General features: G+C 48.1%; 1 protein-coding gene and 2 long non-coding RNA genes across 6 annotated transcripts in view; 2 read left to right on the top strand and 1 right to left on the bottom strand.

Annotated features, from left to right (window-relative positions):
- The window catches only part of BCL7C (BAF chromatin remodeling complex subunit BCL7C), a 63,491-nt gene that overhangs the window by 11,965 nt on the left and 23,562 nt on the right, over positions 1–27,964 (top strand). The gene's annotated exons all lie outside the window — the stretch shown is intronic.
- LOC144337998 (uncharacterized) lies at positions 9,538–10,880 on the top strand. Its single transcript, XR_013411704.1, has 2 exons — positions 9,538–9,649; positions 9,958–10,880. It is a non-coding gene; the product is annotated as an uncharacterized LOC144337998 (long non-coding RNA).
- LOC144338007 (uncharacterized) lies at positions 14,712–20,666 on the bottom strand. Its single transcript, XR_013411713.1, has 2 exons — positions 18,132–20,666; positions 14,712–15,012 (listed from the first exon to the last, which is right to left on the bottom strand). It is a non-coding gene; the product is annotated as an uncharacterized LOC144338007 (long non-coding RNA).

Here is a 27,964-nt window from a genome sequence, read left to right as displayed (position 1 = left end):
GGGTGTGATTTTAAGCTGGGTCAAGGCGGGGGCCTCACTGAGGCAAAGGCTGAAGAAAAGATGGAAGGAGGTGAGGGAGAGAGCCTTGCAAGTATCTGGGGAAGAGCATTCCAGGCAGAGGGAATGGCCAGGGTGAAGCAGAGCCAGTGTGGCTGGAGCGGAGGGAGGGAGGGGCCGGGGAGTGAGTTCAGGTCGGCTGGGCCTGGCAGGCAGGGCAAGCAAGCACTTAATCTATCCTTCACACTGGGAGAATGAAAACAAGGGCAGTACTAATCACACCCTTCAGAAGACAGGCAGAAGCTGGGCCAGCAGAACTTATGGTCGCCCTGCTCGGAGGCCAGTGTCAGGACTTGGCTTTTCCTCTGGGTATCATGGAGGGTTCTGAGCAGAAAAGCATAATCAGACTTAGGTTTTGTTCCCGTTGTTTTTTTTTTTTTTTTTTTTTTTTGTGACAGAGTCTCACTCTGTCGCCTAGGGTGGAGTGCAGAGGTGCAATCTCTGCTCACTGCAACCAGTGCCTCCCGGGTTCAAGTGATTTTCCTGCCTCAGCCTCCCAAGTAGCTGGGATTATAGGCACCTGCCACCACACCCAGCTAATTTTGTATTTTTAGTAGAGACAGTGTTTCACCATGTTGGTCAGGCTGGTCTTGAACTCCTGACCTCAGGTGATCCACCTGCATGGGCCTTGCAAAGTGCTGGGATTACAGGTGTGAGCCACTGCGCCCGGCCTGCATGCACATTGTTAACTAGAGCCCAGTATTCATTCATAGTTTTTCCCCCCTCTTTGATGTAAAATATCCATATAGTAAAATGCATAGGTGTTAACTGCATGATTCAGTGAATTTTAACAAAAGCGTAGTGCCAGGTGTGGTGGCTCACTAAGAGGCCAAGGCAGGAAGATCATTTGAGTCCAGAAGTTTAAGACCATCCTGGGCAACATAGTGAGACCTCATCTCTACAAAAACTTGAAATGTTGCAGTGAGCTATTGCCCCCTTCTCATCTCCAACTCCCCAGAGTCAACCACTATTCTGACTTTTTTATAAGACAGGGCCTTGATCTGCTGTCCAGTATTGGAGTACAGTGGTATATTCACAGCTCACTAAATTTTTTTTTTTGGTATGTTTTGCAGAGACGGGGGTCTCACCATATTGCCCAGGCTGGTCTTGAACTCCTGGGCTCAAGCGATCCACCTGCCTCTGCCTCCCAAAGTGCTAGGATTATAGGCGTGAGCCACCACACCTGGCCTGATTGTTTTAAAATAACAGATTGGGTGAACCTGTTCTGGAACTTCATGTAAATAGAATTAAGCAGTATGTAACTCTTACGCATCTGTTTTCTTTCACTCAGGCTAATATTCTTGAGGGTCATCTAGATTCTTGTGTGGATCAGTAGTTTGTTCCTTTTTGTTTGTTTGTTTTGTTTGTTTGTTTTTGGGAGGGGGGACGGAGTCTCGCTCTGTCACCCAGACTGGAGTGCAGAGGCGCAATCTCGGCTCACTGCAAGCTCCGCCTCCTGGGTTCACGCCATTCTCCTGCCACAGCCTCCGGAGTAGCTGGGACTACTGGCGCCCGCCAGCACACGCGGCTAATTTTTTGTATTTTTAGTAGAGACGGGGTTTCACCGTGTTAGCCAGGGTGGTCTCGATCTTCTGACCTCGTGATCCTCCCGCCTCGGCCTCCCAAAGTGCTGGGATTACAGGCGTGAGCCACTGCGCCCGGCCAGTTTGTTCCTTTTTACTGCTAAATTATATTCCATAGGCCAGGATCTCTCTGCTGGGTGAAGAAGAGATGGGCCCTGCCAGGGCTCAGAGACTCAGGTGAATGTACCCCAGGGAGATGGACAGCCTTTTCTTAGGAATTTCTGGAATGGGGAGTCTGTGGCATTAGTCTCCCCAGAAATCTGGGAAAACAGAACTACATCAGGAGACTCTAGCGTGACCAAGCATCCCTGTTTGCCCAGGACTTTCCTGGTTTTAGCACTGCAGGTTCCGTGTCCCAGGAGACACCCCAGTCTTGAGCAAACTGGGATGGCGGATCACCATCACCCTAGCAGGATCCTGCCACTGCCCTTGGGGCTTCCGGACCCTTTTCACACAAGATTACATTCTATTCTCCTAAGGACTGATTTTCCTTAAACTCCAAAGTAGGCTCCTCTTCTGTTCTAAAACTTCCCATGGCTTCCCATGGCTGTGCCTGGCAACTGAAAGGACATAGTCTCTGGTAGTGGTTCTCAAACTGCTGCATATTGGAATCACCTGAGGAATCATTTAAATATTCTGATGGCTGCCTTCCACCCCAGACTTTTTTTTTTTTTTTTTTTTTTTTTTTTTGAGATGGAGTCTCACTCTGTCACCCAGGTTGCAGTGCAGTGGCACAATCTTGGTTCACTGCAATCTCTGCCTCCCAGGTTCAAGTGATTCTCCTGCCTCAGCCTCCTGAGTAGCTGGGACTACAGGCGCGTGCCACCACACCTGGCTAATTTTTGTATTTTTAGTAGAGACGGGGTTTCACCATGTTGGTCAGGCTGGTCTCAAGCTCCTGACCTCGTGATCTGCCCACCTTGGCCTCCCAGAGTGGTAGGATTACAGGCATGAGCCACCGGCCCAGCCACCCCAGACACTTTTTTTTTTTTCTTTTTTTTTTTGAGACGGAGTCTCGCTCTGTCGCCCAGGCTGGAGTGCAGTGGCACGATCTCAGCTTATTGCAACCTCTGCCTCCCGGGTTCCAGCTATTCTTCTGCCTCAGCCTCCCGAGTAGCTGGGACTATAGGCACGGGCCACGGCTTTTTTTTTTTTTTTTTTTTTTTAGTAGAGACGGGGTTGTACCATGTTAGCCAGGATGGTCTCAATCTCCTGACCTTGTGATCCGTCTGCCTCGGCCTCCCAAAGTGCTGGGATTACAGGCGTGAGCCACGGCACCCGGCCCCACCCCCCCGACATTTTAAATTGGTATTATGTGCAACCTGGGCCCTGGGATTTTTTGTTTTGTTTTGTTTTGTTGAGTCTTGAGTTTAGCTCTGTCGCCCAGGCTGGAGTGCAGTGGCATGATCTTGGGTCACTGCAACCTCCACCTCCCGGGTTCAAGCCATTCTCGTGCCTCAGCCTCCCAAGTAGCTGGGATCACAGGTGCCCGCCACCACGCCTGGCTAATTTTTTTATTTCTAGTAGAGACAGGATTTCACCATGTTGTCCAGGCTGGTCTCGAACTCCTGACCTCAGGTGATCCTCCCACCTTGGCCTCCCAAACTGCTGAGATTACAGGCATGAGCCACCGCGCCCGGCCAAGGGCCCTGAGATTTTTAAAATCTCCTCAGGTGACGCTAACATGCTGCAAAGCTTAGAGGTGCCAGCCTGTGAATGTGATTTGTTTGGCTTACATGGTGTTGAACATGTTGGCAACATTAAAATCAAGTGATTTCATATAAAAATCTGGACTCAGGCCGGATGCCGTGGCTCACACTGTAATCCCAGCACTTTGGGAGGCTGAGGCAGGAGGACTGCTTGAGCCCAGGAGTTGAGAATACAGTGAGCTATGTGTTGCTGCCCGTCAACCTGGGCGGCAGAGTGAGATCCTGTCTCCACCAAAAATAAAAAAAGGAATCTGGACTCCAGCTACCCTTGAAAGCAGACGTTCTGAGATACTGAGTTTGCCTCCTGGAGTGGTCATGGGGCGGGGGTTGGGGGTGGGGTAGGTGGGTGGGGGGTGCAGAACACTGACTGCCCTGGGGGCGGAGTCTCTGCCCTCCAGTTCCGGCAATTCCCTACTGCTCCCTGGTGTCCCACTCTCCTTCTTGCTGTTCACTTGCATGGCTTCCAGGGGAATGGCTGAGTTTTGCAGCCAGGCATTCCAGGCCTCCCAGCTTCGGCTTCTGATCACCTTCTCCACCTCCTCACTCCCTGCTCTAGTCATCTTCATCTCATGTCCTGCCCTCCAGCCACATGGGCTGCTTGGTCCCTTCCACACCTGTTTTTGGCCATGAAGTTCTCCCACCAAGTTCCTTATGGTAGACAAGCCCCTGCTGGATTTGGTCCCTGCCCACATCTCCTGCCCCTTTCCCCAAGCTCTCCTCCAACTCATGCATAGAACATCTACCACAAGGAAGCTGGCCAGGCTGTTAGCACTCCTGTTCCCTCTGTCTGTGAAGCCCTTTCCTTCCCTCCACCCTCCCCTTCTCTCTCATCTCAGGCTTTGGGTTTGATTTCACCTCCTCCAAGGTTCCCTGACCTTCAGACTAGGTCAGGTCCCTGGTTAGTCACTGCTGTACTTCCTCTTTTTCACCTCCTTCATCTCACTTCCCCTGCCAGAATAAGGCCACATCTGTCTCATAATCTCTGTCTTCCTAGGGCCTAGTATGGTGTCTGGCATACAGTAGGTGCTCATTAATGATAAATGAATGAAAGCAAGCACATCTCCCTTTCTCTACTGGCAAAATCCTAATCCTTTTCTGGTTACATTTCTCCTATAGCATCCAATTCTGTTCTCAAGGCCCAAAGATCTCTGAGATCCAGTGATCAATGGAGTTTTAGCTCAGGTCCATTTCACAGTGGACACAGTGGATCCCCAAATTCATCCTGTGGTTATTTCCCCAGGCCCAGAGTGAGTGCACTGGTGGCACAGGCATACCCAGCAAGTGGCAGAATCCCCCCATCAGTTAACTGGGTATCGCTGTACATGGCTGTGAAGGCAGGGATGACCCCAGGACCCCACTGGGGACAGCACAAGGGCAGAGCCCAAGAACTTACTTTCCGTCCTCTTGCATTTGCCTGTGGATTTGCAGTTGGTAATGGCGTTCTTGCCCGGCCCTCCTTTGTTCCTCAGGGCAGCCAGGCAGCCGTGGCGTAGTGAAAGGGCAGGATGCGGGATAGGAATGGAGCTATTCCTGATTTAAACTGATTTGCTCTGTGATTTGGGACAAGTCCCTTCCCCTGTCTAGACCTTAGTTGCCTCATCTAAAAAAATGGAGCCAATAATCTTTTCCTCGTCTTTGGGGTCATCCATCTTTGAACCACATCAGGAGCAGTGGGAACCAAGTGCAGAGAATGGCCTTAAAAGCGGTATGGGAACCAAATTTTTGTAAAGTAAATATTTTCAACTTTTATATTTTGGAATCACCAGCGGTATTTATTACGTGCACTCTAGGAAATGGAGGCAATGCTATGCCAAAACAGAAAGTAAAACTCTGTTATCCTGTGCCGCGGCCCGGTGGAGGTTTTAATGTCTCTATCTTAAGATCTGGTGAGGGCACGGGTAGGTGCGGCTGGACCGAGTGAAACCAGCCCCGTTGGGCGCCTAGGCTCTGGCTCAGGGCTGTGCTCACAGTGAAGGTGTCTGCAGCTCGGCACCCACAGGCCCCGCTGCCCTTCCAGCCTTTGTGGCGCTCCGAGGAGACAAAGGCTGGCTGCGCGGCCGTGGGAAGGGTTAAGGCCACCGACGCAGCCCTGGCGCGTGCTAGAGCGGTCAGTGGCGGACTTCCGGTTGGGGCGCGGGCGCGCGCCGCGTGTTCCCGACCCGCAGCTGCGGAGCCCTCGGGCGACCCAGCAGTGCGTAGTGCTGCGCTGTCTCCGTCTGCGGCCTGCAGTACGCGGGTAGGGGATGTGTTGCTCCGCCTCGCCTGCGCTGCGGCGGGACACTCGCATCTAGGCCAGACCCTCCTGCAGGGTCCGCACTCGCGATCTGGGCCGTGGGCAGCTTCGTGGCCCCTCCGGGCCTTGGTTTCCCCGGCTGTTATAGGGGCGTGAGGATCCCAGGCGAGCTGGGGGCAGGCAGCTTCTTCGGCTCCCTTGTGCCATGGAACCCACTGTATGCCCGTTATGCAGTCAGGAAAGCTGAGGCCGGGAAGGAGGGCGTTACGCTGCAACCGTGGAAACCAGCGCTCCCTCGCGTTGCCGCAGTCTGCAGAGGCGTGGCCAGAGCCATCCCCGGTCTCCAGTGCGGCTGCAAGGGCGGGCGCCCGAGGGCGTTCTGCTTCAGGCCTCCACCCGCGAGCTGACCGTGTCAGGCGCGCCACACACGGCGCTTCTCATTCTCACTGCACCTCGCGAGGCAGGAGCTGCCGTTCCCGTGTCACAGATAGAAAAACAGGCTGGGGTGATTTCTCCGGAGTCAAGACTCAGGTCTGTGGCTCAGTCGGGAAGGATAGAAACCCAAGCTTCCTCAGACTGGTTCAGAGACCCGGCCAAATTAAATAATAATGGCCCTGGCTCAGGGGTCTTTAAGTCTTCCCGCCCTCCCTCCCCTTTTGTTTTGTTTTGTTTTGTTTTGTTTTGAGACTGTCCCCCAGGCTGGAGTGCAGCGGTGCACTGCAGCTTCGATCTACAGAGGGCTCAGGTGATCCTCCCACCTCAGCCTCACGAGTGGCTGGGACTACAGACACGCGCCACCACGTCCGGCTAATTTTTCTATTTTTTGTAGAGTCAGGATCTCGCTATGTTGTCCAGGCTGGTCTGGAACTCCTGGGCTCAAGCAATCCTCCTGCCTCGGCCTCTCAAAGTGCTGGAATTACAGGCATGAGCCACCGCGTCCGGCTACCCTTTAGTTATCTCAAGGAGTTTAATAATTGAATTTAGGCTGGTCTCAGTGGCTCACGCCTGTAATCCCAGCACGTTGAGAGGCTGCGGCAGGCAGATCGCTTGAGGTCAGGAGTTCAAGACCAGCCTGGCCAACATGGTGAAACCCTGCTTTACTAAAAATACAAAAATTAGACGGGTGTGGTGCCACGCACCTGTAATCCCAGCTACTCAGGAGACTGAGGCAGGAGAATCGCTTGAATCTGGGAGGTGGAGGTTGCAATGAGCCAAGATTGCACCACTGCACTCCAGCCTGGGCCACAGAGCGAGAATCTGTCTCAAAAAAAAAAAAAGATTTGACACCTATACCTTCCTCCGTGTGTGCGTTTGTGTGTGCGTATGGAGGAGGAAAAATTATATATATATATATAATTTTATCATTTGAAAACCACCCTCACCTTATTCTTACATTGCATTTTCCTGACAACTCCTGTAAAGAAGTGCATGATTTTAGTGATGAAGAAACAGGTTCAGAGAAGTCAGGTACAATAACTTTTCCAGGGTCACACAGATAGTGACAGAAGCTAGGCTTAACCAAGTCTGTCTGATTGCCAAAACTATCTACTTACCAAGTCTGGAAGTAAGATAGGGGGTGGGGAATGGACTAGCAGGCTTGAGAGGGGACTCTGGCCACTACCCAAAACATGCAGGCACCAGGCTGGCTGAGTTATTTTGGGTACATATTCTGATAAATATTCAAATATTTCTATGAAACAATTTATGACTCCAAACGGAAATCCCATCTCATTTGCCATTGGGGCTTTCACTCACTCTTAAGGGCACACCGCAGTTCAGGAGGTGCTGCCTACCTAGAGAATGAGGGTGTGTGTGCATGCACGTGCTGGTGGTGAGGAGCGTCTGATCTCTAGTTCACCTTGGTTGCTACTGGCATCACTTTCCAAGCCCACAGGGGTCCCGTACACTGCATGACTTCTGTCCTGTTCCCCCTGTGGGCACCAGAGTCTCTAGGCTGGCTGGGATTTCCTGCATATAGAGTACCATGTTTCTGGAACGTCAGGCTGCCACCTGCCCTCAGGACTGACCACTTTCCTAGAGCACAGCCACAGGGCATTCACCAGGACTCCCTCTCTCCCCTTCCTGGCCAAGGACTTCCCCATCTCTTGCCATCATCTTCATCAGAACTCTGCCTCCTCCCTCAGACCCTATTCCTCGTCTTATTCTTTCCCTGTGGGCTTTAACAGACCATTAAATTCAGAGACTATTCCAATAACACTAATATCCTTTTCCAGAGAGAGCTTAATTTTTACACGGTAAATTTTGAAATTGTAGCATACAGAAGATAAGCAAAACAACCAGGTCTTGCTATGCTCTTGTTCAACACTGATTTAACTCAGTCCACCTCTTTCACAGCTGTGCAATTCGACTTGACCCAAACTTGAAGCTAAGCACCTCCAGAAAGGGTGATTAGGGTCCATCTGGTCTCACTCAACTTGGGTGAGGATCTCAACCCTAACTCCAAGCAATTATCTGAGTAATTCTGGACCCTATAAAACAAAATAGCAGCAGCTGGGTGTGATGGCTCACACCTGAAATCCCAGCACTTTGGGAGGCCAAGGTGGGCAGATCACCTGAGGTCAGGAGTTTAAGACCAGCCTGGCCAACATGGTGAAACCCTGTCTCTACTAAAAATACAAAAATAAGCCGGGCGTGGTGGTGCATGCCTGTAGTCCCAGCTACTCAGGAGGCTGAGGCAGGAGAATCACTTGAATCTGGCAGGTGAAGGTTGCAGTGAGCTGAGATCATACCACTGCACTCCAGCCTGGGTGACAGAGTGAGACTCAGTCTAAAAAAAAAAAAAAAAAAAAAAAAAACGCTAACATTGAGCTAGGTGAATGTTCTCAGAGCACTACATGCATAATCTTACAAAATCATTTCAACAACTTAGTGAGGTAAGTACTCTTATTATTTCCACTTGACAGATGAGAAAAGCAAGGCACGGAGAAGTGAAGTCACTTGTCCCATCGTATATAGTAGAGGCAGATTTGAATCCGTATCATCTGACTTCAGAGTGTGTACTCAAACCCAGAGTTCAGATGAGGCTAACTCCAGCCATCATTTACAGCGGCCTTTCAGTGTTCCCTGTACACTGCCCCCCTCTTAAGTCAGTTTCTAGCTACTTGGGAAGCAGAGTTGGGGATTCCCCTTCCCAGAGATCCAGAGTCCAAGCACCCCAAGACCTGGATCTCCCACTCAGGACACCTTTCCCCCTGTCCAGTTCTGGCACCTCTGGCAATGAGTTAATGACTGTTCCCCTGGCCTGCAACTGCCACTGAGTTACTATGTGTCAGCACTGGGCTGGGTACATTTGCAATTTATCTGGTCCTCGCTACTTCCCAGCAAGGCGCTATTCTCCCAGTTTTACAGATAAGTAAACTGAGGTCTAGGACCGTGAAGTGACTTGCCCAGGGGCACACAGCTAGTGAATAGAGCAACAAGGATTGGAACCCAGATGCCCATCCCTGAGTCCACTGCTCTGGCCACTTCTTAGTGACATTCTGGAGTTGAGAGTCACGTAAGAGAGGGAAGTGATGCTTGACTGTGGTACCCCAGCAAGTCTCTTACCCTCTCTGGCTCTACTTCCTTATCTATAAAATCTCTTTCCCCAGTTTTTTTTTTTGTTTTGTTTTGTTTTTTGTTTTTTTGGTTGAGGGACAAGATCTTGCTCTGTCACCTGGACTGGAGTGCAGCTCACTGCAGCCTCCAGCTCCTGAGCTCAAGCGATCATCCTGCTTGATCCTCCTGAGTAGCTGGGATTACAGGCATGAGCCACCACGCCCAGCCCACCCGGCTAATTTTTTATTTTTTTTGTAAAGATGGGGTCTCACTATGTTGTCCACGCTGTTCTCAAACTCCTGGGCTCAAGTGATCCTCCCACCTTGGCCGAGAAGAGAGGTGTGCTGGGATTACAGGTGTGAGCCACTGCACCTGGCCTCTTTTCCCAATTTTTCTAATCAAGGCAGGCTTCTTCTTGTTCCTCTTCTTCGTTTTTTTTTTTTTTTTTTAGCAACTTCAAAATAAAACTTAAAAGACCACTATGAAAAGGGTGTTCTTATAAAAAAGAAGTCTCGGCCGGGCGCAGTGGCTCAAGCCTGTAATCCCAGTACTTTGGGAGGCCGAGACGGGCGGATCACGAGGTCAGGAGATCGAGACCATCCTGGCTAACACGGTGAAACCCCGTCTCTACTAAAAAAATACAAAAAACTAGCCGGGCGAGGTGGCGGGCGCCTGTAGTCCCAGCTACGCGGGAGGCTGAGGCAGGAGAATGGCGTGAACCCGGGAGGCGGAGCTTGCAGTGAGCTGAGATCCGGCCACTGCACTCCAGCCTGGGCGACAGAGCGAGACTCTGTCTCAAAAAAAAAAAAAAAAAAAGTCTCACTCCTTTGGCAGGCCGGGAGTCATAAGGCCTGGTCTAAGGAACCATTTTCTGCCTAGGCTTCTAGAGCAGCAACTGGGCTGAGGGACTTGGAGTTTGGGGAAAAGGAGGTGAGCATCCTTGAGCCTCCCTGGAGAACAGGAATGTGATGGTAACAATGGCTCCCATTTACTGGATCTTCCTGAGGTGGCAGGCCCTGGGCTAAGTGATTGAGATACAGGCGAGATATATAGATATATGAGATAGATGGATAGATGCATGTATTCATACACATATGCATTCTAGGCTTGATGCCACTGCCCTACTCTATTTTTTTCTAGAATTTTAGAGAAGACTTTTCTTAGAGATCACCTCATTCTATCTTCTAATTTAAGGGCAAGGAATAACTTGTTTACTCATTCAACAGTCATGGAGGTGACATTCTATGCTAGGTCCATGCTGAACTCAGAAAAGACAGAAAAAAGGCCAGGCACCATGGCTCATGCCTGTAACTCCAGCACTTTGGGAGGCCAGTGTGGGAGGATTACTTGAGGCTAAGAGTTGGAGACCAGGTTGGGCACCATAGCGAGACCCCATCTCTACAAAAAAATATAAAAAATTAGCCGAGCATGATTGTCCTCACCTGTAGTCCCAGCTATACTGCAGGCTAAGGCAGGAGGATGCCTTGAGCCCAGGAGTTTCAAGGCTACAGTAGCTATGATCATGACACTGCACTCCAGCCTGGGCAACAGAGCGAGACCCTGTCTCTTTAAAAAAAAAAAAAAAGAGCCAGGCATGCTGGCTCACATCTGTAATCCCAGCACTTTGGGAGGCCGAGGTGAAAGGATTGCTTGAGACCAGGCTGGTCAACACATCAAGACCCCCATCTCTTAAAAAAGAAAAAAAAAAGTAAAAAATAAAAACAAAAAAAAGAAAGAAAAGTTACAAAAGACCCATTCAAGGTGTTGGCAGTGGGACTCTCTAGGTGTAGGAATAGAGTTACTCTCATTTCTGCTACTCTGTATTTCCTAACCTTCTACCATTCACATACGTGGCTTTTATAACAAAATAAAAAGCAGTTCCCTGCCCTTCAAGTATGCTTCTATTTGTGTAGTACTCTTATTCTAATTTTCTTTTCTTTTCTTTTTTTTTTTTTGGAAACGGAGTCTTGCTCTGTCACCCAGGCTGGAGTGCAGTGGCAGGATCTCAGCTCACTGCAACCTCTGCCTCCCAGGTTCACGCCATTCTCCTGCTTCAGCCTCCCTAGTAGCTGGGACTACAGGCGCCCACCACCACGCCTGGCTAATTTTTTGTATTTTTAGTAGAGATGGGGTTTCACTGTGTTAGCCAGGATGGTCTCGATCTCCTATCCGCCCGCCTTGGCCTCCCAAAGTTCTGGGATTATAGGCGTGAGCCACCGTGCCCAGCCTTGTTTTTTTTTTTTTTTTTTTTGAGATGGAGTCTTGCTCTGTCACCCAGGCTGGAGTGCAGTGGCGTGATCTCAGCTCATTGCAACCTCCATCTCCCAGGTTCAAGCAATTCTCGTGCCTCAGTCTCCCAAGTAGCTGGGATTACAGGTGCGTGCCACCACACCCAGCTAATTTTTGTATTTTTAGTAGAGATGGGTTTTGCCATGTTGGCCAGGCTGGTCACAAACTCCTGACCTCAAGTGATCTGCCCACCTCGGCCTCCCAAAGTACTGGGATTACAGGTGTGAGCCACTGTGCCTAGCCTCTTTCTCCAATTTAAATGATTATGTGCCTCAAAGTCCCCAGGGTAGGAGAAATCCCAGTTCAGGAACTCAAGGCCTTGTACTAGAGAGGTGTCCTCCTAATTCAGGTGGCAGCCACGTCTATAGTCCCTTTTTTTTTTTTGAGATGGAGTCTTGCTCTGTCGCCAGGCTGGAGTGCAATGGCATGATCTCGGCTCACTGCAACCTCCGACTTCCTGGTTCAAGAGATTCTCCTGCTCAGCCTCCCAAGTAGCTGGGATTACAGACACACGCCACCACGCCCAGCTAATTTTTGAATTTTTAGTAGAGATGGGGTTTCACCATGTTGGCCAGGATGGTCTTGATCTCTTGACCTCATGATCCGCCCAAAGTGCTGGGATTACAGGCGTGAGCCACCGTGCCTGGCTGCAGTGCCTTCTGAGTGAAGGGACCGAATGTTATGATACCCCACTTTCTCCTCTCAGATCCCTGACTGGCCTGTGCATTGGGATCTGAACTCCACTGTCCCTAACAGTGATTCAAACTAGGCCTAAGTATTAGAAAGGGATGGGGGAAGATTTGATTGTCACAATTGCTGAGGATGCCACCGGTATGTCATTGGCAAGCCCAGGGCTGCTGATCACCTATAATTCACCAGGCACCCCCCCAACAAATGTCCTGCCCAGATGCCAGTGGACTGCTGTAGGTTGGCTCGGTGGTCTCTGAGGTGTGTGGGCCTAGAAATGCTGCCTAACTGGATCACGCCTACCTGGCTGATCAGATCCAGTCTCTTGGGAAGTTTGAAAACCAGACCCAGAAAAAGTGAATGGAAACAGTGGGCACTAGAAGAGGCCACGTCAGGAGTCTGGTAGATCCATGGTATGAGGAGGTACCTACAACGCTTCTGAGTAGCAGTGACAGGCCAGGGTCCCTGTGGCTTCCATGGGTCTTGAAGGCCATGACCAATGTCCCAGGTGTCTGTGAGGCTCCATCATGACCACTCATCAGCTAGAGGGCAGACAGTGATTTATTAGCTCATGAAAAATCCTATAAATGTTTTTCATTTTACTGAAAGTCATTGAATAGACAATAAATGACATTTTCAATAATTTAAAACTACTTACTGTATCAACAGGCATTCAACATACCCTTCTTTATTTCCTTGAAACATTTCAGCGTTCATACTTTCAGTGGGTTACTTTGGGACAGGTTGCTTGCCCTCTAAGAGGGATATTCTCCTGTGGGATATTTGCTGCCTGTTTAATTTTATAGCTCGAAGTCCCTGGGTCATGACAAGGAATGACTTGAGATTTATATGTGTTGGATCTGAAATTCTTACAGTTGCCTAAAAGTTGAATAGAAAGAAGTAAATTCTATACTGTATTTAAGAATTTTATATAAGTAGAATTTGTGATTTGGGGAGGGTTATACTCCTATATAGTATCTAGTTAAATATTTTGTTCAATTTATAATTGGGTATTAAAATAATTAAGGGGCTGGGCATGGTGGCTCACTCCTGTAATCCCAGCACTTTGTGAGGCAGAGACAGGAGGTCCACTAGAGCTTAGGACCAGCCTGGGCAACATAGTGAGACCTCATCTCTACAAAAAGTAAAAAAATGAGCTGGGCATGGTGGCAGGCGCCTGTAGTCCCAGCTACTCAGGAGGCTGAAGCGGGAAGATTGCTGGAACCTGGGAGGTCGAGGCTGCAGTGAGCCATGTTTGTGCCACTGAACTCCAGCCTGGGCGACAGAGTGAGACCCTGTCTCAAAAAACAAAATAAAATAATGAAGGCTATAGGCTCAGAGAGGGAAAGCGGTAGGCTCCAAGTGACACAGCAAAGCTGGAACTACCACTCTTGCCCCTAATCTTCAAGTTCAGCACTCTTTCTACTTTGTATTTCCCATAACTGTCGACTCACAAAGCCATGGCCATGAGAAAATTACAGATTCATGGCTGGGCATGGTGGCTGACGCCTGTAATCCCAACATTTTGGGAGGCCAAGGCAGGTGGATCATCTGAGGTCGGGGTTCAAATTCATTTTCATTTTAAAATTCAGATTCAGATTAAAATTCAAATTCAGATTCATTTTAAAAGTGTAATGTGGAAACTTAGAAGGGAGGTAACGCAGAGGCTTAACAGTAAGGCCAATTTTTAAAATCTTTTTTTTGCTGTTGTATTATTTTTCTTTTCTTTCCTGTTCTTTTGTTGTTGTTGTTTTTTGTTTTGTTTTCAGATCGAGTTTTGCTCTTGTCGCCCAGGCTGGAGTGCAGTGGTACGATCTCTGCTCACTGCAACCTCCACCTCCCAGGATCAAGAGATTCTCCTGCCTCAGCCTCCTGAGTAGCTGGAATTACAGGCATGCGCCACCACACCTGGCTAATTTTGTATTTTTAGTAGAGATGGGGTTTCTCCATGTTGGTCAGACTGGTCTCGAACTCCCGACCTCAGGTGATCTGCCCGCCGCGGCCTCCCAAAGTGCTGGGATTGCAGGAGTGAGCCACCGCACCTGGCCTATTGTATTGTTTTCTATGGCTGTAACAAATTACAGCACATTTAGTGGCTTGAAACAACACAGATTTGGCTGGGTGCAGTGACTCACACCTGTAATCCCAGCACTTTGGGAGGCCGAGGCAGGTGGATCATGAGGTCAGGAGATGGCGACCATCCTGGCTAACATGGTGAAACCCTGTCTCTACTTTTAGTATTAAAAAAAAAAAAATAGCCATATGTGGTGGTACACGCCTGTAGTCCCAGCTACTCGGGAGGCTGAGGCAGGAGAATTGCTTGAACCTGGGAGGTGGAGGTTGCAGTGAGCTGAGATTGCACCACTGCACTCCAGCCTGGGTGACAGAGCAAGACTCCATCTCAAAAAAAAAAAAAAACCCACAGATTTATCATATTACAATTCCATAAGTCTGAAGTCTGACATGAGTCTCATGGGCTAAAATCAAGGTGTTTCTGTTGGACAAGAGATTGTTGTAAAACAACAACAAAAAATAATAAATAAATGAAATCAAATCAGGGTGTCCTTAGGGCTGTGTTCCCTCCTGGAGGCTCTAGGGGACAGTCTGTTTCACTCTCTCTTCCAGCTTCCAGAGGCCCCTCCCTCAATCTTCAGAGTCAGTCACACTGCATTTCCGACCATTCTTCCACAATCACATCTCCCTCTGATCAAAATCAGAAATAAGTCTCTGATTTTATTTTTATTTTCTTCTTTTTGAGATGGAGTCTTGCTCTGTTGCCCAGCCTGGAGTGCAGTGGTGTGATCTTGGCTCACTGCAACCTCCACCTCCCAGGTTCAAGCGATTCGCCTGTCTCAGCCTCCTGAGTAGCTGGGATTACAGGCATGCGCCACCACGCCTGGCTAATTTGTGCATATTTAATAGAGTTGGGGGTTTCACCATGTTGGCCAGGCTGGTCTCGAACTCCTGACCTCAGGTGATCCGTCTGCCTCGGCCTCCCAAAGTGCTGGGATGGCCGAGTCTCTGATTTTAAAGACCAACATGATTACATTGTGCCCCCCTGGATAATCCAAGACAACCCCCATCTCAAAGCCCTTAATCATACCAGCAAAATCCCTTCGCCATGTAAAATAAGACATTCACATGTTCCAGGGATTAGGGTGTGGGTATTTTAGGACATCAGAATAATGGCCATTATTCTGCCTACCACAGTTATGAAACATCCACATACATAAATATTCGTAGAAAAATAGACAGTCTAAGATAGTATTACAAAACAAAATATCCTTTATAATCACCACTCAAACCAAGAAATAAACATGATTAGAATCTCAATGATACCCACCCCCCTCAATCATGTTTTCTTGGCCTGGAATTTTTTTGTCCATCTATTAATTTTCAACATTTTTGTCACTTTGTTTTATGTGCATTTCCTATACATTGCATATGGCTAGATTTTAAAAGTAATTTGGTTTGACAAGCTCTGACTGTTGTTTGTTTTTGAGACAGGTTATCTCCCTGTCACCCAGGATGGAGTGTAGTAGCACAATTATAGCTCACTGTAGCCTCAAACTCCAGGGCTCAAGTGATCCTCCAGCCTCTGCCTCCTAAATAGTTGGGAGTACAGGTGTGCACCACCATGCTCAGCTGATTTTTAATTTTTTTGTAGAGAAGGTATCTCACTATGTTGCCCAGACTGGTCGTGAACTCTTGGCCTTACATGATCCTCCCACTTCAGCCTCCCAAAGTGCTGGCATTATAGGCATGAGACAGAGTGCCCAGCCAACCTCTGACTTATAATAGGTTAATTCAGCCTGTTCATATTTATTTCAATAAGCAATATACTTTCTTTCTGCCTTATTTTATATTTACTATTTACATTTCATTAATGTTTTTCTCTGTGCCTTTTTTTTTTCTTTAACTTTTGTGGGTTTCATCAAGTTCCTGTTAATTCCCCCCTTTTTTTTTTTTTCAGACAGAGTCTCACTCTGTCACCCAGGCTAGAGTGCAGTGGCATGATCTCGGCTCACTGCAACCTCTGCCTCCTGGGTTCAAGTGATTCTCCTGCCTCAGCCCCCCGAGTAGCTAGGACTACAGGTGCATGCCACCATGCCTGGCTAATTTTTGTATTGTTAGTAGAGACGGGGTTTCACCATGTTGGCCAGGCTGGTCTCAAACTCCTGACCTCAAGTGATCCACCCATCTCGTCCTCCCAAAGTGCTGGAATTACAGGCGTGAACCGCCGCACCCAGCCTTCCCTTTGCTAACCTGCTAGAGTTTATCTTATTTCCTAACAATCATATCCTTAAATTGCTCTATGGATACGTGGTAAATAATCCTGCTCCATCAAAATGTTATGCTTGCCCACTCCATCACTCCCTGAAAGATGCTGCCTTTAGCATGCTTCTAACTCTCCCACTCTCCCCAGTCCTTGAGTTTTACTGAGATAGTTTACTATTTTTTGTTCTAATCTATTATGAGGATTTTGTTGTTGTTGTTGTTGTTGTTATAAAAGCCATATGGCTGGCCGGGCGCGGTGGCTCACGCCTGTAATCCCAGCACTTTGGGAGGCCGAGACGGGCGGATCACGAGGTCAGGAGATCGAGACCATCCTGGCGAACACGGTGAAACCCCGTCTCTACTAAAAAATACAAAAAAAAAACTAGCCGGGCGAGGTGGCGGGCGCCTATAGTCCCAGCTACTCGGGAGGCTGAGGCAGGAGAATGGCGTGAACCCGGGAGGTGGAGCTTGCAGTGAGCTGAGATCCGGCCACTGCACTCCAGCCTGGGTGACAGAGCGAGACTCCGTCTCAAAAAAAAAAAAAAAAAAAAAAAAAAAAAAGCCATATGGCTGAGTGTGGTGGCTCATGCCTGTAATACCAGCACTTTGGGAGGCTGAGGTGGGTGGATTGCCTGAGGTCAGGAGTTCGAGACCAGCCCAGCCAATGTAATGAAACCCTGTCTCTACTAAAAATACAAAAAAAAAAAAAAAAAAAAGGCCGGGCACGGTGGCTCAAGCCTGTAATCCCAGCACTTTGGGAGGCCGAGACGGGCGGATCACGAGGTCAGGAGATCGAGACCATCCTGGCTGACACGGTGAAACCCCGTCTCTACTTAAAAAAAAAAATACAAAAAACTAGCCGGGCGAGGTGGCGGCGCCTGTAGTCCCAGCTACTCGGGAGGCTGAGGCAGGAGAATGGCGTGAACCCGGGAGGCGGAGCTTGCAGTGAGCTGAGATCCGGCCACTGCACTCCAGCCTGGGAGGCAGAGCGAGACTCTGTCTCAAAAAAAAAAAAAAAATTAGGGCATGGTGGTGGGTGCCTGTAATCACAGCTACTAGGGAGGCTGAGGCAGAAGAATCGCTTGAACCTGGGAGGCAAAGGTTGCACTGAGCCGTGATCATGCCATTGCACTCCAGCCTGGGCAGCAAGAGTGAAACTCCATCTCAAAAAAAAAATGAAAAGAAAAGAAAAAAGAAAAAAATGTGAGTAACACTATTCCTGCCACCTAGAGTCCTACTGCCAGTACCTTGAATTGGTCTTTTCTTTTAGTTTTATTCATTTATTTTTTAAAGAGACAAGATCTCATTCTGTCACCTGGGCTGGAGTGCAGTGGCATAATCATAGTTTACTGCAACCTCAAACTCCTAAGCTCAAGGGATCCTCCTGCCTCAGCTACCCAAGTAGCTGGGAATACTAAGGCATATCACTAGGCCAGGCTAATTTTCTTTTTTTTTTTTTTTTTTTTGAGACGGAGTCTCGCTCTGTCACCCAGGCTGGAGTGCGGTGGCCGGATCTCTGCTCACTGCAAGCTCCGCCTCCCGGGTTTACGCCATTCTCCTGCCTCAGCCTCCCAAGTAGCTGGGACTACAGGCGCCCGCCACCTCGCCCGGCTAGTTTTTTGTATTTTTTAGTAGAGACGGGGTTTCACCGTGTCAGCCAGGATAGTCTCGATCTCCTGACCTCGTGATCCGCCCGTCTCGGCCTCCCAAAGTGCTGGGATTACAGGCTTGAGCCACCGCGCCCGGCCTATCATTAGTTCTTATGGGTTTGGAATAGGCGTACAAAGTATATTCTCAAGGGCAGGAAAATATTACAAAGTACCTTTTTTTTTTTTTTTTTTTGAGACGGAGTCTCGCTCTGTCGCCCGGGGTTGGATGGACTGCAGTGGTGTGATCTCAGCTCACTGCAAGCTCTGCCTCCCGGGTTCAAGTGATTCTCCTGCCTCAGCCTCCTGAGTAGCTGGGACTACAGTTGCCCACCACCACGCCCAACTAATTGGTAGAGACAGGGTTTCACCATGTTAGCCAGGATGGTCTCGATCTCCTGACCTTGTGATCTGCCCGCCTTGGCCTCCAAAAGTGCTGGGATTACAGAAAAAGTACCTTCTTAAGGGCACAGGAGAATATTACAAAGTACCTTCTTAAGGGGGTGGGAGAAGAATATATCATATCAGTTAGGGTGGGGCAGGAACAAATCACAATGGTGGAATGTCATCAGTTAAGGCTATTTTCACTTGTTTTGTGGATCTTCAGTTGCTTCAGGCCATCTGGATGTACACATGCAGGTCACAGGGAATATGATGGCTTAGCTTGGGCTCAGAGGCCTGACGTTCCTGTCTTATATTAATAAGAAAAACAGAACAAAATAGTGGTGAAGTGTTGGGGTGGCGAAAATTTGGGGGGGTGGTATGGAGAGATAATGGGCGATGTTTCTCAGGGCTGCTTCGAGCAGGATTAGGGGCAGTATGAGAAACTACAGTAGGAGAGATTAAACTGAAGAAAGATTTTGGGGTAAGGAGTGATATTGTGGGGTTGTTAGAAGGAGCATTTGTTGTATAGAATTATTGATGATGGCCTGGATGCAATTTTGTATGAATTGAGAAACTAAATGGAAGACACAAGGTCTGAATAAAAGGAGAAAAATAGGTATTAAAGGAATAAGAATTGTGAGTACTCAGGACATCCAATTAGAGAGTGTCCAAGGGGGTTCAGCATAATTATTTACTTGGTTGGTGAGTTTTTGGGCTCTATCCTTGAGTTTTTTTATGTTGTCATATACCAGGCCAGATTGATTTAGGAAAAAACAACACTCTTCATTTAAAAATATACAGTCCTCCTTTTTCAGCAATGAGTAAATCAGGGCCTCGGCAATTTTGGAGGAAAGAGAAATGCAAAACCGGCAATTGTTTGTTAAAGAAGGATTAGAAACGGCTAGGAGAGTGAGTGAGATTGATAGGGTGGTGGAGATAGCTGGGGAGAGGTAGAGGGTGGCATAAGAAGGGGAACAAAAATAAGAGTGAGTATAAAAGTAAAGAATAGGACTTCATCAGGGTGAAAGTATTGGAGTGTGCCCTGTCAGCAAAGATCATCTATCCACTCCAAAAGGGAGTCAAGAGTGGTGGATTGGGGATAGATTTTCACAATGGAAAAGAAATGAGAGGTTTTAAGAGGTGGCCTAGCAGCTTGTAACCTACATGGAAGAGGTTATGAAATGATGACAGAATAGAATGGGCCTGTGAGGCTGGAAGGAGATATTTTCCTTGGTTCAAGAATCATTTGCCTTGTGTGGGAAGAGATTGATAGGTGGAAGTTTCAGTGGGAGAGTAGGTGGGAGTGACCGATGAGAAGGAGAAAAACTGGCCGTGAGGGATATAGTTGGAATGCTAGCTGCTTCTTTAGCTACCTTATCATTGTAAGCATTGCCCTGACCAATGGGATCTGACGCCTTTTGATGGCCCTTGAAGTGACTGACTCCAGCTTCCTTTGGAATTAAAAGGGCCTTGAGAAGAGTTTTTATTAAAGAGGCATTAATGATGGAGAACCCTTGCGTAGTGATGAAACCTCTTTCAGCCCATATAACAGCATGGTGGTGCAGGATATGGAAGGCATATTTAGAGTCAGTATAAATTTTGACCCATAGTCCCCTTGCAAGAGTGAGGGCCTGTGTTAAGGCAATGAGTTTGGCTTGAGTTTGGCTTGAGAGGTAGTGGAGGGGAGCAGAGCAGCAGCCTCAATGATAGATGTGGAAGATACTATAGCATAGCCTGCCTTTGCTGGTGAGTGGCGATTAGGCCTGGAGGAACTGCCATCAATAAACCGAGTGTGATCAGGGTGAAGAACAGGAAAGAAGGAAAGGTGGGGAAATGCAGTGAATGCCAGGTGGATTAGAGAGATACAGTCATGGGGGTCAGGTGTGGTATCAGGAATAATGTGGGGGCCAGCCTAAAACAGTAAGGTCAAGTTGTTTGGACTGAAAGGCTACAGGGTGCGGTCCTGGCTCTTGTGTAAGAATTCCGACTGCACAGCCCTGCACTTCAGCTGTGTGTAATGAAAAGGGGTTGGAGTGAAACCCCGTCTCTACTAAAAATACAAAAAATTAGCCGGGCGCGGTGGCGGGCGCCTGTAGTCCCAGCTACTCAGGAGGCTGAGGCAGGAGAATGGCGGGAACCCGGGAGGCGGAGCTTGCAGTGAGCCGAGATCGCGCCACTGCACTCCAGCCTGGGCAACAGCGTGAGACTCCGTCTCAAAAAAAAAAAAAAAAAAAAAGAAAAGGGGTTGGGATGAGTTAGGGAGAGCTAGTGTGGGAGCAGCTTTTAGGGCTGTTTTTAAGGGATGGAAAGAGGAATGGGGAAAGGATTTAGGATTTATGAAGTCAGCTACGTTTCCTTTTGTGAGTTTATATAATGATTTAGTTAGGACTGCAAAACCAGGTATCCAAAGGCGGAATACCTAACCATGCCTAGGAAGGAAAGGAGTTGTTGCTTTGAAGAAGGGGTTGGGGTTTGGGAGATTATCTGGACATGGGAGCACGTGTGTTTTTATGAAGAATTTTGCCAAGATAGGTAATGGATGAGGAAGAAATTTGGGCTTTGGAGGGGGATACGAGATATCCCTTTGAGAATAGATGTTGGAGGAACAGGAGGGTGTCCTTTTGGGAGGATTTGTAGGGGGGACTACAAAGTAGAAAGTCATTAAAATATTGAATAAGGTGAGAAGCAGATGGATGGAAGTAAAGCAAATAATGAGAAAGGGCTTGACTGAAGTAATGGGGGCTGTCCCTGCAGCCTTGCGGCAGTACAGCCCAGGTAAGTTGCTGAGCCTGATGGGTGTCAGTGTCAGTCCAAGTGAAAGCGAAGACAGGCTGGGATGAAGGGTGCAAAGAAATAGTAAAGGAAGCATGTTTGAGATCCATAACAGAATAATGAGTTGTGGAGAGAGGTATTAAGGTGTGGCTGTAGCATAGGAATAGTCAGGGAAGCAAATAATTTGGTTAAAATGTCTCAACCTAATAAGGGAACTGGGCAGGTGGGGATAACTAAAAAGGAGTGCATAAAAGAGGAGTGCATAAAAGAATATTGTCCAAGTTGGCACCAGAGTTGGGGAGTTTTAAGAGGTTTAGAAGCCTGACTGTCAATATCCACAACAGTTATGGAGGCAATGGATACAGTTCCTTGGAAAGAAGGTAATGTGGAGTGGGTAGCCTCTGTATTGATTAAGAAGGGGATGGAGTTACCCTCCACTGTAAGAGTTACCCAAAGCATCTCTGATGGTCCAGGAGGCTTCCGAGGCGATCGGGCAGCATCAGTCTTCAGCCGCTAAGCCGAGAATATCTGGGAAGGAGTCAGTCAGAGAGCCTTGGGCCAGAGTTCCAGGGGCTCTGGCAGTGGCTGCTGGGCAAGTTGGACAGTCCCGTTTCCAGTGGGATCCCACACAGATGGGACATGGCTTAGGAGGAATCCCGGGCTTTGTGTATTCCTTGGCCCAGTGGCCAGATTTCTGGCACTTGAAGCAAGATCCTGGGGGAAGAGGTCCTGGAGGAATGCCTGGCCACTGAGGTTCAGGCGTTTTGAAGTTCTTTTGTGCTGGAGATGTGGCTGGGGTTTATCTCACAGTGGAGGCAAGTAATTGCAACTCAGAAATACGTTGCTACTTGGCTGCCTCTACTCTATTATTGTACACCTTGAAGGCAAGGTTAATTCAGTCCTGTTGTGGGGTTTGAGGGCCAGAGTCTAATTTTTGGAGCTTTTTCTAATGTTGGGTAAAGGGCGGTAAAGCATCTAAGGGTTATTGCCAAATGGGCCATGGACTAGGTTGGGTTTTTATATTTAATGAAAAAGAGCCTAAATGCTAACTGATTTGGGAGAGGTCGGATAAAGAAAAAGGAGCATTAACCTTGACTGTGCCTTCAGCTCCAGCCACCTCTCTGAGAGGAAATTGTTGGGCAGATGGGGGACGGCTAGTCGCGTTAAAAAACTGTAAGCTGGACTGGGTGTGACGAGGGGAGGTGATAGAAGGATTATAGGGTGGGTGAGCGGAGGCTGAGGGAGAATTGGGACCTGGCTTGGCCTGGCAAGGAGCAGCCTGGGGAGGAGGGGAGAGGTCAGATGGGTTCGTAGAAAAGGAGGATTCAAATTCAAGCTTGGGGTGGAGACTGAAGGAATAGATGGGAGAGAAAGAAGAAAGATTTGGGACGAGTTGCATTGGGAGCAAAGACTAGGGAGGGACTGATGTGTAAAAGAATGCCTGGATGTCAGGCACCTCAGACCATTTGCCCATTTTACAACAAACATTATCTAGGTCTTTTAGGATGGAGAAATCAAAAGCGCCATTTGCTGGCTATTTGGAACCATTGTCAAGTTTGTATTGGGGTCAAGCCATATTGCAGAAGAAAATAAGGCATTTAGGTTTCAGGTCAGGTGTGAGTTGAAGAGGTTTTAAGTTTTTGAGAACACAGGGAGCTGAACTCTTTTAACTCTAAGCTGAACTCTCCCTATTGCATAATTCGCTGCTCCCTTCTCTAAGGGAGAAGAAGGGGGAATCGAGGGCGGAACGTTGCCCATAGTGAAGGAGGTGAGTTTAAAGAGAAAGGTAGAGACATGGAGAAGGGGGTGGTGAGCAGCCCTGGGCTGCAGTGTGGGTGAGCAGCCAAAGCAGGTGTCCCCACAATTGACTTGCCACCAAGGGAATGTGGGTGAGTGACCAAGGCAGGCATCCCCGCAGTGATCAGACACCAATGGAGTGTGGGTGAATAATCAGGCAGGTGTCCCCGCAGTGATTAAACACCAAGGGAAGATGTCTTCTCGAGTCCGTGACTGGCGCCGAAGTTTTGGGTCCACGGATAAAATGTGTCTCTTTTGTCTCTACTAGAGAAGAAAAAGAGCTGGAATTGGAAGGACAGGGAGATTGAAGGGTAGCGAGAGAGGGGGATTGAAGGGTAGCAAGAGAGGCTGGAGAAGAGAGTGAAAAGACTGCTTACCCGATTTGAAATTGGTGAGACGTTCCTCGGACTGGTAGGTCTGAGGACCCAGGGTCATAGGTGGATCTCCTCACAGTGTGAAGGGTGAGGACAGGGGACTGGTCTCCCGAAGGAGTCCTCCTGTTCTAGGTTTTGGCACCAAATGTCACGCACGTCCATGTGAATAGACCACCAAACAGGCTTTGTGTGAGCAACAAGGCTGTTTATTTCACCAGGGTGCAGGCGGGCTGAGTCTGAAAAGAGAGTCAGCAAAGGGTGGTGGGATTATCATGAGTTCTTACGGGTTTGGGATAGGCGTACGAAGTACATTCTCAAGGGTGGGGAGAATATTACAAAGTACCTTCTTAAAGGCAGGGGAGAATATTACAAACTACCTTCTTAAGGGTGGGGGAGAATATATCATATCAGTTAGGGTAGGGCAGGAACATATCACAATGGTGGAATGTCATCAGTTAAGGCTATTTTCACTTGTTTTGTGGATCTTCAGTTGCTTCAGGCCATCTGTATTTATACGTGCAGGTCACAGGGGATATGATGGCTTAGCTTGGGCTCAGAGGCCTGATAGAGACAGGGTCTCACTGTGTTGCCCAGGCTGATCTTGAACTGCTGGCCTCAAATGATCCTCCTAGCTCAGCATCCCAAAGCGCTGGGATTTCAGGTGTAAACCACTATGCTGGAACTATTATTAAGATTTTCATTAATCACTTCTGCAAAACAGTCTCTAAACACTTGATGCACACATTCCCAGTCTATCCTCCACCGTTTAAGCTGAACTCTCTCTCCCTATTGGATAATTCATTGCTAACTCTGCTACCTTACCTCTTCATCTGTCATTATCGTGAATTTGTAACCACTACTGAGAGAATTTTCTTAAGGAAATCCCTCAGAGGGCATGTAGGTGATATACGCACTGAATCTTGTAAGCCAGAAATTGTCTTTCTTTTGCCTTGGTTAGGCGATGACACTGGTTGGTTTTGATTCTTTAGTCACATTCTTTTTCTCTTAGCAATCTATATTCTACTATCTCCTGGCTTGTAGTATTGTAGATGGGCACCCTTAGAGGATTCTCGTTCCTTTATAAGGAACCTAATCTTGTTGTCTGGAAGCTTATAAGGTGTTTTTTTCTATTTCTGGGACTCAGGGATTTTATCAGGCTATGTCTAGATGCTTATCTTTATTCATGTAAGTCATTTTACTCTTCAGACTCAAATTTCCCACTCCACTGTTCCTGTTCTCTTCTTTTGGGACTCCTGTTGTTTGTGTGTTGGTCTTCTGAATCAGCCCTTCAGTTTCACATGTAACTGCACGGCTCCTTCTCTTGAATTTCTGACATGTGATAGGATCTTCCAGTATCTCTGAGTGTCTCATTAATGACTATGCCAACTACCAAATATGTCTATTCTAGGTTTTTCCTGGCATTGAGGAAATAACCACAGGATGGGTCTGTGAACCACCAGGGCCCACTGAGGAGGCCTGGAATTAAGATTCCATCTATCACCTGACCCCCTTAAGCCCTTATTTTGACTAGGGGAGCACACTGGCGTTTTGGGTCCCTAGGAATAAGCCCATGTCTAGTAATCCCTAAGGAGCTTGGATATTGCCTCTCCCCAGGGCACAGACATCCTGGTGAGTGGTCTTAGGTCACTTGGGAAAGGCTTGAAGAAAGATTTATGCTGCAAGGACCTTCCTCCAGGGAACTGATTACCTCCTTCAATCAAGGAGCTCTGGGTCCGCTAATGAATTAGGTCTGGAAAGGAATGAGAGGCTGGGATTCTTCACTGTGCCAACTGAGTCAGGATCTTGGCTACCAGACCTAGGGTTTCTCCTAGTGTATGAAGGAAGCAGGAGAGAAATACTCTGCAATGGCAGAGTAAAGACTTCCAAAAATCCATTCCCCCATAAAAGCAATGAGAACACAGGCAAAAAATGCCCAAATCAGCTTTTTCAGAACTCTATAAATTAACCAAAGGCTAGCTATTACAATCCAAGGCATGGTTTATCTTGGCTCACTGCAACCTCCACCTCTTAGGTTCAAGCAATTCTCCTGCCTCAGCCTCCCAAGTAGCTTAGGATTACAGGCGTGCACAACCACACCCAGCTAATTTTTGTATTATTAGTAGAGACGGGGTTTCATCATGTCCGACAGGCTGGTCTCTAACTCCTGACCTCAGGTGATCCACCCGCCTTGGCCTCCTAAAGTGCTGGGATGACAGGCATAAACCACCATGCCCGGCCTCCAAGGCATGGTTTTTCAAGAAAAAACAGCTGAATCCTAGTAAGGAGAGTAAACTTTGTGGAGTTTTAACTTGCCTTGCTCCCGTTCTCCTCTCCCTCGATCCATAGCAATCTTGAAAACCAAGAGCCTCACAACTAAGAGACCTGTGAGAACCAATAGCCTAGCAGCCATTGGAGGGGCAGAACAGGTTTGAACCTCAACAAAAGCCCCGTTTCCAGAGAAGTGTCATTATTTGACCTATCCGGTGACTCCTTGAAAAGCTCTGTTCTCAGGGTTTATCAGGGTTTATTGTTTTTTTGTTGTAGTGTCGTTGTTGTTGTTGTTGTTGTTTTTGAGATGGAGTCTTGCTCTGTCACCCTGGCTGGAGTACAGTGGCACAATCTTGGCTCACTGCAACCTCTGCCTTCTGGGTTCCAGTGATTCTCAGACTCCCGGGTAGCTGGGACTACAGGCATGCACCACCATGCCTAGTTAATTTTGTATTTTTAATACAAATGGGGTTTCACCATGTTGGCCAGGCTGGTCTCGAACTCCTGACCTCATGTGATCCGCCCACATTGGTCTCGCAAAGTGCTGGGATTATAGGCATGAGCCACCGTGCCTATTATAGGCATGAGCCACCGTGCCTGGCCCTCAGGGTTTATCTTTATTTGACCTGACTCAGGACTTTCCCTTTACTAACAGTCATATGCCTAGGGCATTTGTTGAAAACAAACAAAAACAGGCAGTGACAACTGTTTAACATCACAAGTGCCTGGGGTGGTACCAGTTGGAGATGTAAGAGGCTGACAAAAAACCTTAAAAGGAAAGAAAACCATGCCATATCCATAGAGAGCAAAGCTCTGACATATTCTTAGGAATTCCTAGGTCACCAGCATGTCTAGGACTATGAACATACGGAGGAAAGACCTGAGAAGACCCTATGCTGTCACCTCTAGCTGACCTTGTGGCTCTGTGCCAGCAGGAAGGGAAAATTAGAGCAGTACTGTCGACTGCCTGTGGAACACTGAGACACACACATAGAGCCCCTCGGAAAAGCTCGGAGACTCCTTCGTGAAAGGCATTTAAGAAAATCTCTGCCCAATCATTAGCTGACAACTAAGCTAACTGGGCTGACTGCTCCAACAGTAGACTTCAGTGGCCACACAACATAGAATACAAATGCGACTGAATTAGTCTAGGGAGTCACATAACAAACAGCAGCAGCAACGCACAGTGACAATAACAAAGCCTGGGGAGGGGCGGAATCTAATTTTCAGAGCTGCCACACTTTTTTTTTTTTTTTTTTTTTGAGACGGAGTCTCACTCTGTCACCCAGGCTGGAGTGCAGTGGTGGGATCTTGGCTCACTGAAAGCTCCGCCTCCCGGGTTCACGCCATTCTCCTGCCTCAGCCTCTTGAGTAGCTGGGACTACAGGCGCCCGCCACCACGCCCGACTAATATTTTGTATTTTTAGTAGAGAAGGGGTTTCACCGTGTTAGCCAGGATGGTCTCGATCTCCTGACCTCGTGATCCACCCACCTCGGCCTCCCAAAGTGCTGGGATTAGAGGCATGAGCCACCGCGCCCAGCTTTGGGTTTTAAAATGTCACTGTCAACCAAAAATGATGAGACATACAAAAAATAAATAAATAAAAATAGAAAGTTTTGTTTACAACTTTCTTCTTTTTTTTTTTTTAGATGGAGTCTTGCTTTGTCGCCCAAGCTGGAGTACAATGGTGCAATCTTGGCTCACTGCAACCCCTGCCTCCTGGGTTCAAGTGATTTTCCTGCCTTGGACTCCAGAGTAGCTCAGATTACAGGCGCCTGCACCACCACACCCGGCCAATTTTGTATTTTTAGTAGAGATGGGATTTCTCCATGTTGGTCAGGCTGGTCTCGAACTCCTGACCTCAGGTGATCCACCTGCCTCAGCCTCCCAAAGTGCTGGGATTACAGGTGTGAGCCACTGCACCCAGCCCTTTCTTTTCTTTTTAAATAGAGACAGGATCTCGCTATGTTGCCCAGGCTGGTCTCAAACTTCTGGGCTCAAGCGATCCTCCGGCCTCAGCCTCCTAAACTATTGGAATTACAGGCATGAGACACCATGCCCCGCCCACAGCAATGATCTTAAAGAACAAGAACAAAGTGACAGAATCTGTTAAAGGATCTGCTTCATTGAAGGCAATGAGACTCATAAAAATTTGAGAAGGGCGGGGCCAGGTGCAGTGGCTCACGCCTACAATCCCAGCACTTTGGGAAGCTGAGGTGGACAGATCACTGGAGGTCAGGAGTTCAAGACCAGCCTGGCCAATGTGGTGAAACGCCGTCTCTACTAAAAATACAAAAATTAGCTGGGTGTGGTGGTGGCACATGCCTG

Source organism: Macaca mulatta, chromosome 20 (genome assembly GCF_049350105.2).
Source record: "Macaca mulatta isolate MMU2019108-1 chromosome 20, T2T-MMU8v2.0, whole genome shotgun sequence".
Classification (NCBI taxonomy): Eukaryota; Metazoa; Chordata; class Mammalia; order Primates; family Cercopithecidae; genus Macaca; species Macaca mulatta.
This window is presented reverse-complemented; position numbering and strand designations above follow the sequence as displayed.